Genomic DNA, 7,393 nt, shown 5'->3' with positions numbered 1-7,393 from the left:
CACTTAAAATGTGGGCCCAGCTTACAACCTATCGTGAACATGCCTCCCCCAGAGCCCCTCTGCAGCTGGGACAGGAGTCCTGCTGGAGCTCTGCCCCCAGCAGCCTTCTCCCTCCCTCTTGTGAAAAGGAGCTGGGAGAAGGAACTAGAACCATCTGCCATCTGCACCTTGAGATGTGTCCGTCAAAGGGCACTTGTGACCACACTGCAGGAGTCTGTGGTATACCTTGGGCCATTCTCGGCTCCTTCTAGTGACTTTTGGAAATCAGCCGTTTTTATTTGGGGGAGGGGGTGGGGTAGGAGGGAGGGTGGGGAGAAGAACTCCAAGTTCATACCGAAATGGATTTGCTGAGTATTGCAAATCTACCTTTGGTGGGGTATTTTTTTCTGAATGGTTCATTCCTTGGTGCAGAGCCTCTGCCTGGGCAAGTGTGCCGACGCCGAGATGTTCTCCGCTCTCTTGCACGTTCCACAGTACCTGCTCAGTTTGTATTTAATGGTTTTTTTATTTTTATTTCTCAAAAATGAGAGAAGAGACGGAGATAATGATTTTTATTAATTTTTTTTTTTTTTTTTTTTTTTTTTTTTTTTTTTTTTACTATTTATAGCTTCAGACAGGGCCCTCTTCCCTCTTTTTCTTTAAATATCCTCCCCATTTTTTTTTTTTTTAACTTAACACTCCCCGGCTCATGACCTTGGCCCTTTCTGAAGCTGCTTCCTCTAAGAAGTAGCTTTTGCTGAAAGTTTTCTAGAAGATCCCAAAATACAGTGTGGGGGATGGTGGGATATTTGTGTCTCTTTTCTTGTAATATATTATTATTCTGCCTTGGTTCTAGAAAAATAGATAAATATATTTTTTCAGGAAATAGTGTGATATGTCCCATTTGAAGTTGGCTGGATGGTTGAGTGAGTGGGTTTTTGTGTGGCTGAGTGGGGTTTTGCCTCTCTCTCTCTCTCTTTTTCTCTCTCTGTCTCTGTTCCTGGTGCCTTCTGATTGGGCTGGAATAGTTGAGGGTAGACAATTCTGCCTTCTTTCTAGCTCGTGCTTTGAGCCCAACTGGTGTTCCTTTGTTTGCTCTTTCCACATTCACAAGAAAATTGGAGAGCTGTGCTATTGGCTACAGTGGCCACTGGCCACGTGGCTACTCAAATCAATGAAAATCACATAAAGTTAAAAATTCATTCCTCATTTACACTAATCACATTTCAAGTGCTCGTTTGCCACATGTGGCTCGTGGCTGCTATAGTGAACACGCAGGTAGACACCACGTCCACCTGTTGAACCGCACTGCTAGAGAACTAAACTGGCTTAACAAGTCCCAGCCCCAGCCTTGCAGGGGGGAGCCTTGGTCTCCCTGGACAAAGGGGGGGATGGGGGAGGGCTGACTGGGCCCTGGCTCTGGAGCTTGTTAATGGCGACCCTCCCTCTCCACAAAGAGGAGGACTGGTGGCTTAGCCTGGACAGGCTGCTGCTTCTCCTGACCCCACTGGCTGGGGGTACAGGGGAGTCGCCCTTGCCTCCTGCACCTTCCACCACCACAACCCAGGGTCCCAGCTGGCTGGGTCCTGTGCACCGCCCCCCCACCCCATGTCCTTCTGGCTATGTTGGGAGTGAGCACCTCTTGTAGCCACCTCACACTGTTGTCTGTTACTTAATTTTTTTTTTGATAAGATAATAAAACCTGGTACTTTCTAGATTGCCTGTCTCTGTCTTTTTTTTTTTTTCCTGTCATTTTAAAGTTTGTAAGAGGTCATCCCTTTTGGGTTCTATATCACTTGATAGCAGTAGAGCCTGAGAGAATTGGGGTGCCAGACACCGGAGGCAGAGACGTAAGAAGCCAAGAAAGGGCTTGGAGAGGAGGAGAGTCAGAAAGTGCACATGGCGGCCTGTGGGCTTGTCGTGCCTGCCTTGGTTTTGTTCAGATGACGCCTTGTTGCAAAAACAAAACACCAAAGTCCTTGGATTAGGCGCCAGCTGTAGAAATGATGTCCCCCATATACATCCAAATTCACCACTTCTCTGGGGAAAACTCAAGATTTGGCTCCACTCCGGCCTCGTGGCCACAGTTGGAAGTTGCCCACAGGCAGGATCCTGTCTAGATGGGTTCCCTGCCTCGCCACAGTCTCTGTCCACCTACTGTCACTCATGTCGCCCGCTTGGCCACTGCAGGCATTGCGGTAACTGGACAAACGCCATCGAAGCCTCTCTCGGTCCTGGGAAGAGCCTTTTTACCAAGTGGGAAAGCTGCCCTTAGCTTGTCTGCAGAGTTAAACGTTAATTCCAGGGCCTTGGGCTTTGGGGGTCTGACCTTGGTGCCATGTGGCCCAGTGCTTGGCTGGGGTCAGGGGAAGGATACAGAGGAACCGGCAGTGGAAACAAACCTTCACGTCACATGCGTGTGCCAGAACCCATTCGATGCTTCATGGCGGAACCCACTTTATCGGCACAACAATTCCACAAAGAAGGTGCTGTTAGTGTCCGCGTTATACGGATGGGGACACTACAGCTAAGAGGTTGCAGGACTTGTCCGAAGTGACCCAGCTCATCAGCGGCAGAGGTGGGATTTGAACCCAGGCATTTGGGCTCTGGAGTCTGTCTGCAACCACACTCCCCATCAAAGGGTTTATGTGGCCCAAGGCCCCTTCATTGGAGGCTGCTCGGGACCCATTCACCCCCCCTGAAGCAGCGAGTCTGGTCTCAAGTCCCTCCCAAGGCGCCCACTACGCCTTGTTTTCCTGAGTTCCGTGAGGCTCGCGTGTGTCCCTGTCCCTGATAACCCGGTTCTCGCAGAAGTTCCCCGCGTCTGTCAGGCCTGTCTGCGCTCTCCAGTACAGTAGCTGTTGGCCACGTGGCTGTTTCCATTGAAGTGGATTTTTAAAAACGAAAAACTCAGTTCCTCAGTTGTACTAGCCACGTCTCAAGTGATCAACGGCCACGTGCAGCTGCTGGCTACCCTGGGCCAGAGCAGACAGAGCAGAACATGTCCACTGTCTCAGAAATCTCAGAAATCCAGACCTCTGGGCTTGGATTTCAGCTTTGACCAGCTGTTGCCTTGTGCACCAATGGCCTGCAGGGGGGAAGGTCAGAGCCCGGTATGCAATAAGTGCTCAATGAAAGGCACTTTATTCTCATCCTCAGCGCCATCTTTTGGCCAGAAGGCCCCTCTGTTACCTATCGCTGTGCAAAATCACCCCCAAAGGTAGGGGCTTACGACCACTATCTCACAGAGTTTCTGCAGATCAGGAATGTGGGAGCAGCTGAGCTAGGGGGTCGTGGGGTCTCATAAAGTTGTAGCCAACATGTTGACCAGGCTGCAGCCATCTGGAAGCTTGACTGGGCTGGAGGGCCCACTTCCAAGGTGGCTCACTCACAGGTCTGGCAAGTTGGTGCTGGCTGTTGACAAGAGGCCCCAGTTCCTTGCCATGTGGACCCTCAGGGCCAATTGTGTGTCCTCATGACATAGCGGCTGGCTTTTCCCAGACAGTGAGCCAAGAGAGCCAGGTGGAAAATACAATACATTCTACGGCTAAAGCTAGGGTCACACACTGTCACGAAGTATCCTGTTGGTCACACAGGTCAGCCCTATTCATTGTGAAAGAAGACTCCAGGAGGGCAGGAATGCCTTCGGGAGACAAGACCACTTAGAAGCCGTCTTAAAGGCTGGTTAGTGCTAGCCTGGCTGCTGGTCGACTCCGGACAGGGCTTCATTTCCCGAGAGCACTAACTCTGAGTGCAACTTGGGATAATATTATATCTGAGAATTGGGCACAAGATGCAAAGTAGATTTTAGACAATATTGAGCCATTTTGTTCATGATCTTGCCATTTTCCTGAAGCAGGAGAAACATGGACCCCTGTATGGGGCAATTCCTACACGGGGCATGGGGAGGCCTATAGGCCAAATAGATACCCCTTGCCAAGAATTTGTTAAGTACTTTTGGGGGGTGGGAGAGTCAGAATTCTAAGGTGACCCCTGAGAATTCTGCGCCCTGTTGTAGACACCTGTATATTCCTTCCCCTTGAACGTGGGCAGGACCTGTGAACGTGATGGGTACCACTTCTATGATTAGGTTACATTAGGTAGGAAAGACGAAGGGGTTTTGCAGATATAATTGAAGTCCCAAATTAGTTTGGTTTTTTTTTTTGAGATAGTGAAAAGAGAGATTACCCTGGGTGGGCCAAGCTTAATCATTTGAAAGCACGAATAAGAGGGTGTGGAAACTTCCTTGTAAGAGAGATGTTCTCCTGTTGGCCTTGACAAAGCAAGCTCCCATGAGTTCTGCAGCTACAAGGACATGAATTTTGCCAACAACAGTGAGCTTGGAATAGGACCCTTCACCTCAGACACACTGCCCTGTCAGCCCTGGCTTGCACCTTGATTATGGCTTTGGAAGACCCTTAGCAGAAGACCCGGCTAAGCAGCGGGGTCCCCTATAAAATGGTGACAGTGGGCCCAGGCCTCTGAAAGTGCTTTACATATTCTGGTTATTTGATTCCTCGTGATGTCTTGTGAAACAAACTCTTCCCCTTTTACAGAAGGGGGTACTGAGGAACAGAGAGGTTAAGTGACTTGAAACTTGCCAAACCCTGCCCAGCTTCAACCTACAACTTTGCGTCCAAGATGGCTGCTGTCTGAAAAACGACCATTTGCTCTGTATCCCTTGGTTTTAAGGTGATCCCTCTGAAAGTATATACGAGTAATCAGTGTGAGAAGGACGAAATCAGCCAAGCCCAGGGTACCCCTCTCCAGGACGAGGCCCTGATGGTGCACTTTTAGACGCCAGACAGGGCTGGGGAGGAGAGGAGGATGCTTTGAACAAGATGGGGGCTTGGGGATGGGCCCTGCAGAGTGGGCTCCACTTCCGCCTTCTGTAATCACAGTGAATCCATACAGAACTTGGTCACAAGGCTCTTCCTTCCCCTAGAACTCTGCCTGCCTCGGGCCAGCAGCCAGCCGGAGCAGGTGTTTACCGTTTCGGCCCCTGAAAGCATTATTGTGCCACTAGTGCCCCGCCTGCCTTTGTCCCCTGGGTTGGGACGAGAGCCAAGCCTGCCTGGAGGACCTTTATTTGGTGAGTATGGTCAGGGATGACTTTTTCAGAACTTCGTGGATATTATTTTATTGGTTTCATTCCCCTTAAAGCTGTTTCCTTCCTTCCTCGCTGTCTTCAAGGTCTGTGCCCTCAGCAGTCTAGTCTTCCCCAGGGAGGAAGGTGTCTGAGAATTCTACCCACGCTGTGGTTATAGCAGTTTCTCTTTGAGAAAACCCCACTTAAAAGAAACAAGAGAGAGAAACCCAAAGGTCAAGGCTTCAGCCTGCAGACTAGCTAGTTCATGGTGGAACCTCAAGCAGCATGAGAGCTGGTAAACTAGGAGATTTTGGAACCGAGGTTTCGTCTATATTCTCACTCTGAGAACCTCAGAGCCCCAGGTATAGCGTCAGGAGTATAGGATTTAAATTAGGCTCTGCCATCAGCCTGTTCTTGGAGCTTCATGGGCCTTCTCTCTGAACCTGTTTCCCCTTTTGTAAAACAAAGAGGACATATGGTCTAGAGCAAGGACTCTCAGCCCTGGGGTTCAGATCCCAACAGTGTGAAAATGTTAAGATTATCTTTTAAGACCCTAACAGTTCTTGAACGGGAAATAAATGAAAACTTAATTCTTGGGTGGGAAACAGTGCCACCTGCTGGTCTCACTTTGCACTTGCCATATGCAAATTGCCAATGCAATGCATGGCGTTTGATATTTATGGAGCCCCACTCAAAGCTCAAGGTATGCTAATGCGCCCTCTAGGACACAGCCATGAGCCTCTTCCCCCATGAGCTCACAGAAATAGAGGGGACAATTGACATGTACATACAGCCCCTTGATCCAGGGTGGGTGATTACATGGTCCCAGTGAAGTTCTAAGGAACACGGGGTGTGGCCAGGGCATGTGAATTGTGCAGTCACTCAAGGCCGTCTTGATTTTATGCTCTGGTGTCACTGTCTTGAAATTCTTAATAATTTTTGAGCAAGGTGCCATACATTTTCATTTCCTTCTTCTTCTTTTTTTTTCCCCCCATACATTTTCGTTTTGCACTGGGCCCCATAAGGTATGTAGCTAACTGGTCGTCCCCTGGGGAAATCTTGGAACAGGTGACATTTGAGCTGGATTTGGAGAACAGGGCAGTAGGTGGAGGGAGAGGAAAGAAGGAAGCCTATTCTAGTGCAGGAGGCAAGGTGGAGAGGTGGAGTCCTTCGGCCTCTGTGATGGGGAGGTGTGAGGGAAGGGGATGGAGGGTGCGTTGCTGGGAGGGGGTGGACAGGGAGGGGACTGGGTGTTAGAGGGATTCAGGTTCGGGACTAGGAGGACCTCCAAACACATTACAGCAGCTGGGACGCAGAAGACAGGCCAGGGCTGGGGCTCTGAGGTCACAGACTTCCACGTGGGTGCCCAGGTGGGACCCAGGGCCCTACGGTTCCCCGACTGGAGTGCAAAAGAAGACAGAGCTGCACGGCTGGGCCTGGGTGCTCAGGCCAACCCAGGATCTTGGCTTCCAGGACTCCTGCCTTGTGAAGTGGCAGAGGAAGTCCTTGAGGGCAGGGCTGGATGGGCCCTCGTGCCCCAATGCCCTGTGTGCTATGCTGTACAACTCAGTCTCCTACAAGTGGCTTCCTGCTCCAACAGCATCATGGGGCCGTGAGAGCAAACTCTCCTGAGGCGGGCACTCGAGTGGGGGCTGTTTCCCATTCAACTTGTTGCCTGCATTCCTCGGCCCCTGCATTTCTCAGGGGCCACGAGATCCCTTAAACAAGTTTTCCTTCCCTGCCACAGTGGGTTTCAGCCCGCTGATGGCCGATGAAGGAGGTTCCCGATGACTTTAGGAAGTTTAAAGAGCAAAGGCCACCTCTTCCCTTTGGGAAATGGGCCCTTGCTCAGAATTCAAGGAAGGGCCAAGAGGGGTGAGAGCCTCGAACTCACATTTCAGATCAGTTCTCCCCATGGGGCACCACAGGGACGGGTACAGGTCTCTGGCACCCATGGTATATCTATATCCTTGGTTCCAACGGCCTGAGCCAGGACCCTGCCTGGTGTTTCTGCTTCCCTGTAAAGCACAGACTCGACAGAGGAGGGGCGGGTTGATCAGGATGGACTGATTCAGTCCCCAGGCCCCATGCAGAGCAGCTCCTCTCTCAGCTGGGTTTTTGCCCAGCTGATCCCAGCACTTCTGCCCGGAGTTGTCCTGTGTTTTGTATCCTGTGTTTGCCCCTGGGCCTGGGTGCCTCTTTGCTTGGATTGGGGGGATAGCTAGTAGGGTGACTCATCCCTAGAGCCAACAGGTGGGCCCCGGGGCAGGAACAGGAGCTCAGGGATGCTAGCTGCTTCTGAACGCCATTCCTTCTCCAAAAACA

This window comes from Ursus maritimus, unplaced genomic scaffold (genome assembly GCF_017311325.1).
Source record: "Ursus maritimus isolate PB19 unplaced genomic scaffold, ASM1731132v1 scaffold_22, whole genome shotgun sequence".
Classification (NCBI taxonomy): domain Eukaryota; kingdom Metazoa; phylum Chordata; class Mammalia; order Carnivora; family Ursidae; genus Ursus; species Ursus maritimus.
The sequence above is the reverse complement of the archived record's forward strand: the minus strand, read 5'-3'. Positions refer to the sequence as shown.